The following is a 13661-nucleotide window of genomic DNA, read 5'->3' as shown; positions in this document are numbered from 1 at the left end:
AAAGAAGGGCGGACGTATTTTTGCGCAGAACTTTTCTCTGCGTAGGCGGCTTTCAGCCGCGCTTAGGGATTAAACCCCTTACTAAGTAGAAGTAAATAATTCATATTAGAAAAAACGAAATTATCCATATGCACACTTTCGTTAGAAAACCGAAATAATGCATATAACAAATCCCGAAATAATGCATGCATGCACAATTTCAGTTCAAAACCGAAATAATGCATATGGCAAAAACCGAAATAAAGCATACATGCACAGTTTCGGTTGAAACCGAAATAATGTCTAAATGCACAGTTTCCATATGCGCAATTTCGGTGCCCCGGCAACACCGTCCAAAATTGACATATTTTGTCTATTGTGAATGGTGCTTGTGATTGACAGCAAGAAATTTATTAAAAGCGAAGCCAAAAGAAAAACAAATCAGACGTAAGTAGTTTTAATAAATTTGTTAAAAATAAGTAGAACTATGTTAACAAAAAGCATTTTATCTAGTTTCAGATGTCGAGCGACAAAAAACGCAGCACTTGGAGCACCAGCGACGAAAAAGTGCTCCTGGATTTGTGGGCCGAACGTGCCGCTGACTTGCGACGCGCTAAACGCAATCTACATATTTATGCAGATATATCCATACAAATGGCCTCAAAATTTACGGCAAAGGAGGTTCATGTTTAAATTCGTAACATGACCCAAAGATATAGGTATGTTATTTTTTATTTAATCATTCTTCACATCAATTATGTATATATGAAAAATTGCAGAGAAGAAAAGAAAAAAGTTGGACCGTCTGGTGGTAGTCCATCTCTTTGGAAACATTTTGATGCTGTCCACCAAATTATTGGATTCAATGCAGCAAACATCGCTGAGATATTGGAATCGTTTTCAATTTTAAGTAAATTTAATTTCATAATTGCTTGTAAATATGTATGTATGTACATATGTACATACATATACATGTGCATATATTTTAGGAAAACTTTAAAAATACATTTGCACATATGTATGTTTAAAACTTCTTGTTTTTTAGGATGCATCGTCATCAGGCCTGCCGCCGTTGCCTTCACAAGCACTCACTCTTTTACCATCCCCATCCGCAGTACCTTCACCATCATCATCCACAGTGCCTCTACCATCACCATCATCATCCACAGTTCCTCCACCATCACCATCATCATCCGCTGTACCTCCACCGTCACCATCTCAAGTCGCTCAGTCCCGGTCCCCCCAAATTTTGTCACCGCTTCCTTCGCCAATTGACACATCGTCCACATCCATGGCTGCAGCTGCCACATCGTCTGGAAGGAAGAGAAATTATATGGGTGAAGTCTTGAAAATAGCTAAAGAACAGACTGAGCTTTTAAAAGAGGTTATACAAGACGGAAAAGTATTCACCACCGAATGTGTTAATGCCATTAAAGAGCAGAGTAGTGCTACGAAAGAGTTCATAAATATAATGAAAAATGTATTAGAGAAAATGTAATTTTCAAATGCTTCTCCTCACAATTTCAGAACTTATACTCGATTTGTTCAAATAAATTTAAGTGAAAGGTATGCAATTTTAAGAAAAAGCAATGGCTTAGTTTTTATGCACACGGCCTATTGACAAAAAAAATGTTTGCGGCATTTTGACTATTTTTGTTGGTTTTGATTTTGCCATATAAATCAACATTTCAAACTTTTTAAAAAGTTATAAAAATTAATTGTTATTCAAAATAACTCGAAACTTTTTTATCAGAATCTTCAAAATATTTTCTGGTATGCAGTTTTTGAGCGCATTAAATTTAATTATAGAAGGGCAAGTTTGAAGAGGCTAGAGAATCGCATTGATTTTTAATAATTTTTTTGCTAATAAAGCATCATCGATTTTTTTTATATGAAAAAAAATTAAAAATCAATGCGATTCTCTAGCCACTTCAAACTTACCCTTCTATAATTAAATTTAATGCGCTAAAAACTGCATACCAGAAAATATTTTATAGACTCTGATAAAAAAGTTTCGAGCTATTTTGAATAACAACAACAATTAACAATTAATTTTTATAATTTTTTACAAAGTTTGAAATGTTGATTTATATGATTTTGCCATATAATGTGCTACACTTTTATAAAACAGAATTAATAAACATTAAATAAGCAAAAGCAACAAAAAGAGTCGAAATGCCGCAAACATATTTTTTTTTGTCAATGACTGTAGCATATTTCAGATTTACCCATTTAAGTGATGTAAGCAGTTTTACAAAAAATGAATTTAATTTAAACTATATATGTTTTAGAAAAAAGGATTTAATTTAGTGGTATGCAATCTACAGATATAGTAATTGGAAAAGTAATAGGGCACAACGTTTTGACCAGTTTTGGCTATTTTTTCTTTTGTTTGTTTAATGTTTATTATTTTTTTTTTATAAAAATACAGCTCATTGTCTAACAAAAACCCTATATGTAAGTTTTCTGCCATATAATATTTTTACAAAGTTTGAAATTTGGACTTGTATGGTTTTTGTTAGATAATGAGCTGTTTTTTTATAAAAAAAAAAAATAATAAACATTAAACAAACAAAAGAAAAATAGCCAAAACTTCTTAAAAAGTCGTAGGCCCATAATTTTTCACATGACTGTATGTATGAATGTGAGAAAAAACCAAATAGTTAAAAACAAAATGAATTTAAATAAAAGAAACTACTGCGAAAAACATAGTACAAACCTTTTTACTTACGGAAACTCATAGCAATGGCATTCCTAATAGCCGCCGCTGTTTGATCATTTTCGCCTACTCTTGTTGTGTGATTAGGTTGATTTCTTGTTGATCCGTCTTCTGCTGCGTCTTGCATCCACACGGAAGAAACTTCGTCATTTGCAATTTTTAAAAAATTGTGTAAAATACAGCAAGCTGTTATTATGATGTTGACGTTTCTAGGTGCTACCTGTAAGCCTCTACCTACTTTACGGAAACGAGCTTTCAGCTCGCCGAAAGCATTTTCGATCACGCGGCGACATTTGGACAGTCGATAATTAAAGAGTTTCTCAGCAGCTGGCTGGTTAGCTACATATGGATACGGTTTCATCATGTGGCGCGATAAACGAAAGGCTGAATCGCCCATAAGTAGCACAGGTATATTGATTCCGCCAATAAGCTCGCTATTTTGTACGAACATATCGGCGCTTTCATGAAATTGTCTTAATGAACTTTTTTCAAATATATAGGAGTCATTATTTTTTCCAGTGGATCCAATGTTAATATACGTAAATTTTGACCTGTAAGTGCAAATACATACATATGTAATTAAATAGTACATACTTATGTATAAGCATGCGATAGCGTAGCCTAAAACTTACCTGTGATCACAGCTCGCCAATAAAAGAAACGGAATACCACCCTTTGTAATTGTGGTAATCTACGGCATCCTCTTTTCTTGGCTGCACTTCAATGTGACAACCATCTACAGCCCCGAAGCATTGCGGAAACCCTAGGGCACCGAATCCGTCAACAATTCTTTTGATTTCTTGTTGATTCGGGGGGTATGTATTAATGCAAGCTGCAAGATTATCGCAAACTGCGTGGCAAAACTCCAAAACAATTTCACCAACAGTACTACGGCCAACACCAAATAAACTACAAACTGTTCTGTACTCTGCTGCAGAGCCCAATGAGAAAAGTGCTATAGCCACCCTCTTTGCGAGTGGAATACAACGTCTCATATTGTAATCCATTTTCTCCATTCCTCGCACTTTTTCGCACACTTTTTGAAACGCCCCTATCGAGACGAAAGTTTTCCTTGAATCTGGCGTCGTCCATTGTACATACATCGTGATCCCAAAATGTGCTACTGCGATCCTTTAAGGGCACATATAATGATTAAAAATTCGAATAAAATTGCATTTTGTACTTACGCATTTCCAGAACCGCCGTACGTCGGACTGAATATTTGCAATCGCCGCTCGTGTAACTGTTTACAAAAGCAATTAGACGTGCCTTTTTTATTAGTAATTTAATTAATAGTAACTGAATTTTTTCACAAAATAAACTTTGATTTTCTATTAACAGCATAGCTGTCATTAAAAATATTTTTCTTCTATCCATTTTCACTTGGTGAATATAGGAAACAAAAATCAATATCAGCTGTTTAAATGCACAAGGTTGCCGTCTGTTAGGGTGAAATTTCAATTTGCATTTGTGCTTCTTAATTCAAATTAATTTTGTTCGTCTGTCCACCATATAAGAGCTGTTAGATGCTAAATTAAAGGCGCTAAATACTTTAGTCCAAAGTACTCGGGTACTTTGGAGATGCAAAATGCTTTCACTAAAGTCCTAAGGTGGCTCAATACTTCCTTACTAAATAATTTATGATTTAAAAAAAATTGAATCGGTAACAAAAATTTACGCTAGTAAGGAAAAGAGGTTTATAAAGGAATTTTTAATAAAATATTAAGTTAAAATATAATTAAATCTCACAATATGTGTAGCACAAAGAAGTGACCATGGTGGCACAGAGAAGAAGCTTAACTTTTCTTCGAGTTGTGAGAATAACAAGCACAACCAATTTGACAGCTAACGAGCTTTGAATGAGGTTATATTTATATGTAATCGTACTTGTATGCCTTGCCGTTCGCATCTGTTTATACATCAAATTTCATGAGTACCTAGTACTCAAGAATGATAGAATACAAGATTGCGCCGATTGCAGCAGAATTCGTGAGAGTAATTTTGGCGTGGCGTCACCGTAGAGTTGACAACTGAGAGCGGCAAATAAAACTGCTGTCTAGTGATGTGCTGAATTGTCGGTACCTAATACTTGAAAAAGGTTTCGGTACTTAATACCTGATTCTTTACATTAAACCTTCGCCAATATCATGATTCAATAATACAAGGTTAGATAATTATTGACAGTTGCGGTTTGACACTCCCTTACAAAAGGTTGCATTTACGAAGGATGGAGAAACGGGGAGGAATGAAATCTCTTGGTGCGAAAATGGTAGTAGAAAAGTACGCAAAGTAGGCAATTAGTAGTGAAATTCCTTTTGTAAATTCTAATGTATTTGCAGGAAATCTGGCATTTTAAACGAAATGGTGAACGTAATATTGATGTATCTATGGGAATTGCGTAATTTATGTGCTATTTAGCTGTATAAAAACTGCAAAATGACTAAAAATTAAAATAAGACTACTATGAGATTGATGTAAACATCCAATTTAAAAACAGTTTATGTTTTCATCAGTTAAATATGCTTCATATGCATATACAAATAAACATATTGCACAAACATTCATACTTCTAATAACTACGCATTTCTAATAACATAAAAATATTTCATATCTTACGTCAACAAAACCGATACGGATTCGAAAATTGTCGCTAACTGGTTACAGAATCTGCCTACAAAAGATATCGTCCGATTCAACTGGAACCAAAATACTTCAAACAAGTAAGAGTTTCTCTGTATTATGGCCTCGAACCGACTTATATACATCTTTCATTTGAATCAGTATTAAAAGCTCTATTGGGTCATACATTCGGGTTTTGATAGGCGAGTCTCCCCTGAACCGTTTTTTCCATATCTTTGGCCTATGTGCGCTTTTATTCGAAACCTAAATGTTTCGGTACCGAGTATCGAGAGTATTGGATACTTAAAAGTATTGACTCAGCACATCACTACTGCTGGCATCTCGACTGTGACGTCAGCGAAACAGCTTACTCTGTCAAATTTACTGAGAGCCGATTAGCGGTATTACCATCGGCGCAACCTTCGGGTTCGTATTTGCACACACATGCTCTGCTCACACACACGCCAGAAACACATTCAACTTGCACTCGCTGCTCATACACATGTGTGTGCATAAGTGGAAAACAAACTCTACTCACAGAAAAGTGTGCGCTGTTTGTTATTAAGCACATACACATGTGTGTGAGCCGATTTTTGTACAAATTTCAGCCCATGCACATGCACATAATATATTCTTAAAAGAATTTGTTTATTAAACGTTATTTTTTGAAACACAATTCAATAAAAAGTGAGATGTTGTTTGTTTTTTATATGACAGAAAACATATTAAAAAATTATTTTAAGATTTGAGTTAGAATTCGAAGTGTATAAGTTTCTCTACGCATAGCACACACATGTGCGTGTGCTTTACATTAATAAAAAGAAAGTACACACATGTGCCCGTGCTGTTTACCAAACGGTACACACATGTGATGTGAGCAAATTTTTAATTTTTTATATGCACAGCACACGTGTGTGAGCTTAAAATGTTAGGATGTGCTGCACATGTGTGTGCAAATACGAACCCTGCTTCTATATTCTCTCCACCGTGCCTAGTACTCACGCCTTTTCATTGTACTCTTTACACCAGAGGTGGGCACTTTTTTGCCCGCGCAGCAGCGAAAGTGCGAGCGAGAAAAGTTGCGAAAAAATTATTTATATGTCCACCGACATCATTTTCATCGCAGTACGGCTGCGGTAGGGATGCGCGATACCGATACGATATTCAATATATCAATATCGTTGTTCAACACATCGGTCAATTTATATCGATATCAGGTGTTGCGATACGATATCGATATAATATTTTGTTTCGATATCTGAAATGTCGGAAAATTTTCTCCACGTTCTCTAGGCTTCTGAACTGAAAATAAAATTGAGTGCATAGTTGGAAAATGTGTTCCTTCTCACAAAACAGCTTTTGGCATAGTAACCATGAAGAACAAAAATTCATAAAAATATCAAAATTGCTTAAATCATTTTGCAATTCACAATAAATAAATGCTCGTAAATTTATTTCTTCAAGAAAACCTACAGCAAAGGCAAAATACTTCTTGCATAAAAATAATATTAGCTAACTAAGACAAACCAGAGCTGCTGTATGGCATTTTAGGCTTTAGCAGATTCAATTGATCATACCGATCAATTGTATACCGAACAAAAACTTAAAAATTATATTTTTTGAGGTCATCTGGAAACCCCATTGAACGGTACTATTTGTACTTCACATTTGGAAATACATATGTACGTATGAAAAGGTGTGTTTCTTTGAAAGTACTAGACATGCTTGTGAGGAGGGGTAAATCGAAGTTGCAGAACTCTGGTTACTATTTTTTCAAACTCATTTGAGGCATTCACAACGGTGTCGTAAGTGTGGTATTTTTGTATGTCGTAAACTTGAAAAGCTTATATAAATGTTTAGAGAACTTGAAACGACAACCAAATATTTTTTAACACTACAATAATTCATAATATGACTTTGATGGTACTTTGCGAACCCCCTTAACTCTTTAAACGCTAGTGTTACATATATGTAACGCTCGAATTTCGCAGACTAATATTGTTGTTATGAAAATTTTTATTACATAACATAGATTCACGAGTGTTACACATATGTTTCAGGTCGTACAGACACCCCTTGATAGAGGTCAAAACATTTTATTATGGGCTTTTGTACATATCCTCTATATTTTTTAGGCGTTTAAAGTTTGCAACATACAACAATACGACACTTACGACACTTTTGTGAATACCCCAATTATAGTGCATCTTATCCAAAGTAACTTCGCTAATTGAATTTATGCTTATCTTTAATATCTTTATTAGCCATTTCGTTCTCGATATTTCCGATATTCAATATATCGATATTTTTTGTTAGATATATCGCTATCGGATATTGTGAATTTAGAAATGCAGTATTGCCAAGTTTTGAATTAGAAAAAAGCACCAAATTTTTATTGGTGTATTTTATGGGCTTTATATACATACATAATTTTATTGTAAAGATGCCGATTCAAATTAATAAAAATCAATGTTTCTTGCACGACGGTCGATTTCTTCTGGCATGATTAAAGGTGCTGCCACATATTTAGTTGTCGCTTATGTGACTGTGCCATGATTTTGTTAACATTTTTGTAAAGTGGCTTACCACACATACGATTGCTATAAATTTTGCTAAAATTTTTTTAAGATTTTCTAATTTGGTGTCTTCAAACTAAAAATAAAAGCACAACAATGGCAACAATGAATGTAAACAAAAGTATTTCATGACGTCAGCGATTGGGTGGATGCTGTCAAATCGACGAAGAGAGGGTTAGCGGTCCGCGAATGGCGCGACCTTTATTTTCTGGATCTCCCTTAAACATGTGAGAGCGTAACAAAGAGAACGCAAAGTCATTCAAACGTAATTGCCACACGACAACAAATTTTCTGACCAGAATTTACAAAAAAAGTTACCAAAAAGTTACCAAGTAAAAAACAACGTTTTATTATACAATGAACTGTAAAAACAAACCTTGTTTACATATTTTAAATAAGATATGGTTACAATAAATAGCAAATTGGCAAATCGTCAAACTCCGAGTCTTCTTAGAAGTAGGAGATACTGGCTTTACAAAGTGTCAAATCGCACACTTTTTCCTAATGACAACAACATTTTTATACCCGAGCGCACTTGTGCACAAGGGTATTATAACTTTGTTCACATAACGGTTGTTTGTAACAGGCAAAACGAATCGAGATAGATATAGACAAATGTATACATAAATGATCAGGATGAAAAGAGAAATCGATTAAGCGGTGACTGTCTGTCCGTCCGTCCGTCTGTCCGTCCGTCTGTGCACACGATAACTCGAGTAAAAATTAAGATATCTTAACGAAACTTGGTACGTGTACTTCTTTCAGGCGTAGGACGGATGGTATTGAAAATGGGCAAAATCGGACAATAACCACGCCTACCTCCCATATAACGGTAATTTTCAGAAATACGAAAACTGCGATATTTTAGTAACTACTGAAGATTAATCACTCAAAATTGATATTTGCAATAACTTTTAGACGAAAAATAAGAATATTATAAATTTTTGAACAATGGGCGTAGCCACGCCCACATATAGTTATATGTGTATATCTTGGCAACCGCTGCACCGATTTCTTCCAAACTTCGCACAGTTGTTCGCCTTGGTACAGCATACCAAATGGCTGAAAATTTTTAAAATCGGACAATAACCACGCCCACATTCCATATAAGGGTAATTTAGAGAAATACGAAATCTTCGATAAATCAGTAAATATTAAAGCTAACTTATTCAAAATTGATGCTCACAACAATTCTTTACCAAGAAATATGTTTATGGTTAAATTTTGGAAAATGGGCGTGGCACCGCCCACTTATGACCACATATATGTATATCGGTAACCGTTCTATCAATTTGTACCAAACTCGGTATTTTTATTGTTCTTGCCACATAAAAGCAAAACGTTGAAAATTATTGAAATCGGACTAAAATTACGGCCGCTTTTCATATAACGGTAGATTTCAGAAATGCTTGAAACGGCAATATTTCGAAATTTAAAGACGCTAATTTACTTACCATATAGGGGTAGCTTTCGGAAAGGGGAAAAACATGTATTTAATACTTGCGCCGGGTATTTAATGTTCGGCTCTGCCCGAACTTAGACTTTCTTACTTGTTTATAACAGTTTCTTTGCTCTCCCGAAAAGTACTCATTTTCACCTTCGATAGTTTGACATGGTAGCGACGATATGAGAAAGAAGGTTCTATAAAAAATAAATTCGGGATTTTACTAATAATTTTATTGCACCTACGTGATGCTACATAAGGCGTGACTCGGGCTATTACCGTTTTGGTTCTGGTAATGCATTTTAAAGTGCACCTAAACTTTTTTTGTAATGTCAGTTAAGCTACTCTGGCGCTGAAGGTCTCATATAATACAATTACATATGTACGTATATAAATACATTTTTATTCAATCTGTGTATACGTACAAATAAAGAAGAATAAACAAAAATTTGTTAAACAAAACACAACACATAGCTATTTTTGCAACGCACGCGTGTAAAAATACACTTTACATAAAAACGCGCTTTAAGCTCTTGTCTTTTGAACGGGATCTTAGCTTCAGAAAAATTAATAAAAAATTTTGAAAAAAACAACATAAATGCATATACAGAAGCGCTAAAGAGCCCAAATTCACCGCACAAATTGCTGTTCGAACCTCTTTTTTTCATTTCCTCTATATATGGATCAAAATTCTGCCAATAAGTACTGAACGTGTGGCATATTTCGTGATATCAATTCGCGGCCCGGCAATTTGCGTTGCATTTCGAACAAATTAGATGTGATATTACCATACATATAATAAAAAGTATAGATAATTTTTAATAAAATAACACTAAATTTAGATTAGATTTCCAGGCTTCATCTATTGGACTTTAAACCTCTCAACACAAAAACATCTAAATACTGACGCGATAAATATTGAACATGTAGCATTCTGGCGCGATCCATTAATATTTTGAAATCCATCAATATGGATCACGATCCAAATCTCACAATATATATTGGACGTGTAACAGGCGCCCTACACTGTGATAAATTAATGCATAGACTTCCCAGCGATACTTTTCTTCAATATGTGGTTAGTTGTTTTTCCTGAGCTCTGTGTTGCCTGATCAATGCACTTGTTTTTGGTAGTGTTGTCACAGCTACACACAACCACAGTACAATTTATCAAATTTAATCCAACTTTTTTAGTCTGACTTTATACACGGCAAACTTATCAAAAGTTACTAAAATAAAAAAAAAAAAGTTGCCAAGTTACCAAGCCCTCAAAAAGTTACCTACTTTGGCCACAAGTGACCAAATGTGGCAACCGTGATTGGCACACTAACACAATCACACTTTTAGCACGCGTTTACTTGTGGTAGTGATCACATCTGCTCATATACACTCCTCGTCATTTGAATTACACACCCTTTCCATCCTTAGTATTTACAGTTTTCCTTTTGTTTATTTAATATAAAATTTTTTTAAATATAGCATATTCTACAGGTAAATGCAATTTTAAAATTTTTTACAAATTAAAACTTAAAAGAGAATTTATTTTCCATTTCTTGGGCAGCATTTAATATGATTTTTTCGTTTTTCTTGAGAGCTGGAAACAGTTTATAAAAACGGTCACCATAGGAGTGTGCCATCCTAATGACCTGCAGTGCAAGTTTCAAGTGACTCTAAAATAGCCCTGATTTTGGAAATTTTTTAATTCTTTATGGACGGCGCTGCGCATTTTATTCCATGTAAAAATTTTTTCGAGCATACTTTGTATTGGCTATTTTACAGACACTTGAAACTTGCACTTTATTGTACCCCTTTATTGAAATTTTTTTAACTCTGTATAAAGTTTTAAAATCGGATTTAATGAATATTAAATAAACAAACTTAAAAATGTAAATACTAAGGATTAACAGGTTGAGCTATTCAAATGACGGGAGGGTATGTGGCGTACGTTTTACTCCAGAATGCGTGTGCAGTGGCTCTCATTGGTATAGGTGTATTGGTAAGATTCGTTGCCCCCTTCATGTTTGCCCATGATTTTCCCCTGATCTAGCCCGCGAAATGGGCTCGCTTGCCCGTACGGGCAAAAAAGCCCATAGGGGCAAATGTGCCCATGTCTGCTTTACACTATTCAATAGTGCACAATGGTTTTGTGCATAGCTGTTTCTAGATTCTCTGCATTTGCTGTACACGCAACTTCAAAGACAATGACAATCAATTCACGCGTTTGAGACGAAGGCAGTGTTGTACACTTCTAAGCGTTTTGCGCACATGTCTACTCCATACCAAGTATCAGTCCTCTGCTTCCAGAGATATGCAGTATGAAAAGTGGAGTTTGTATGTCAGGTTCCACATCCCCATCGTCTAATCGAGTTGGTCTAAATGACAGCTGTACAAAGTTTCATGATTATCGGTTGAGCAGTTAAAGCGGGAAAGCGTAATATTACGTTCTCATTGAGCCATTAAATCGAGTTTTACGTTTTGAGTTTATGAACTACTGTCAAGCGTTCGCATTGGGGTGTTTAAGCAACTCAGAGTTTAATTTGACATTTTTTTTTGTTAATTTTTTCTTATTCTCATTGAGTCTGTTCCCCCACTACAAGAGTTAACACACACACACATAAGTCTAGAACACCAACCGTTTAGCTATTAAAAAGCAAGAAATGAGGATCTATAGAACTTTTTACGCCAATTCCAACCCTACCAAACTTATTTCTTCTACTTCTTCTTTTTTGGCGCTGTAACCGCTTAAGCGATTTTGGCCGAGTTCAGCAAAGCACGCCAGTCATTTCTCTTCTGTGCCAACTGACGCCAATTGGAAACGCCAAGAGAAGCCAAGACCTTCTCCACCTGATCTTTCCATCGCAGTGGGGGCCTCCCTCTTCCTCTGCTACCACCAGCGGGGTTCTGAGTTGAATACTTTCAGAGCTGGAGCGTCGGTGTCCATTCGAACGACATGACCAAGCCAGCGGAGCCGCTGTATTTTAATTTGCTGCACTATGTCCATGTCGTTGTAAAGCTCATACAGCTCATCGTTCCATCGTCTTTCTCTCGGACACTCCAAGAGCCGCCTCATCGGATGTTGTCATTGTCCATGCTTCTACATCATATAGCAGCATGAGCATGATGAGTGACTTAAAGAGCGTGGTTTTCGTACGTCGAGAGAGGACTTTACTCCTGAATTGCCTACTCAGTCCAAAGTAGCACTTGTTGGCAAGAGTGATTCTGCGTCGGATTTCAATGCTGACATTATTATCGGTGTTAAACCTGGTTCCCAAGTAAACGAAATTCTCTACTTTCTCGAAATTGTAACTGTCAACAGTGCCGTGGGTGCCAAGGCTCGAATGTGCTGACTGTTTGTTTGATGACAGGAGATACTTCGTCTTGTCCTCGTTTACCACCAGACCCATTCGCTTTGCTTCCTTATCCAACTTGGAAAAGGCAGAACAGACTTCGCGGTTTTTGTTACCGATGATGTCGATGTCATCGGCATAAGCCAGCAATTGCACGCTCTTGTAGTAAATTGTTCCTGAGCGGTTCAGTTCTGCAGCTCTTATTATCTTCTCCAACATCAGATTAAAGAAGTCACATGAAAGGGCGTCGCCCTGTCTGAAACCCCGTTTGGTGGCGAACAGCTTGGACAGGTCTTTCCCAATTCTGACGGCGCTGGTGGTATTGCTCAACTTCATTTTACACAGCCGTATGAGTTTTGTGGGGATGCCAAATTCAGACATAGCGGCGTATAAGCAACTACTTTGAGTGTTGTCAAAAGCGGCTTTAAAGCCGACAAATAGGTGGTGAGTGTCGATGCTTTTCTCGCGGGTCTTTTCCAAGATTTGGCGTATTGTGAATACCTCATCTATGGTGGATTTTCCAGGTGTTAAGCCACACTGATAAGGGCCAAATAGTTTATTGACGGCGGGCTTCAGTATTTCATACAATACGCTCGATAAGACCTTGTAACCTTTGCTTAGAAGGTTGATCCCGCGGTAGGTGACGCGAATGGCAGGGTCACCTTTCTTGTGGATTGGGCAGAGCACAATTAAATTCCAGTCGTCGGGCATGCGTTCATCTGACCATATTCTGCACAAGAGTTGATGCATGCACCTTATCAACTCCTCGCCGCCGTACTTGAATAGCTCAGCTGGCAGGCTGTCAGCTCCAGCGGCTTTGTTGTTTTTCAGCCGCGTTATTGCTATACGTACCTCGTCATAGTCAGGCGGTGGAACGTAAGAGTTGTCATCATCGACTGCGGGCTCGGGTTCTTCTTCTCCACAACTTTCCGTGCTGCTACCATTTAGTAGGGCGGAAAAGTGTTCCCTCCATAATT

General features: G+C 36.4%; 1 long non-coding RNA gene across 1 annotated transcript; it reads left to right on the top strand.

Annotated features, from left to right (window-relative positions):
- The first annotated feature begins 281 nt into the window (after positions 1-281).
- LOC108361573 (uncharacterized) lies at positions 282-1583 on the top strand. The gene is made up of 3 exons (XR_001847324.1): positions 282-698; positions 759-889; positions 1025-1583. It is a non-coding gene; the product is annotated as an uncharacterized LOC108361573 (long non-coding RNA).
- The last annotated feature ends 12078 nt before the right edge of the window (positions 1584-13661 follow it).

Source organism: Rhagoletis zephyria, unplaced genomic scaffold (genome assembly GCF_001687245.7).
Source record: "Rhagoletis zephyria isolate East Lansing unplaced genomic scaffold, Rhagoletis_zephyria_1.1 Rzeph_scaffold_00794, whole genome shotgun sequence".
Taxonomy (NCBI): Eukaryota; Metazoa; Arthropoda; class Insecta; order Diptera; family Tephritidae; genus Rhagoletis; species Rhagoletis zephyria.
This window is presented reverse-complemented; position numbering and strand designations above follow the sequence as displayed.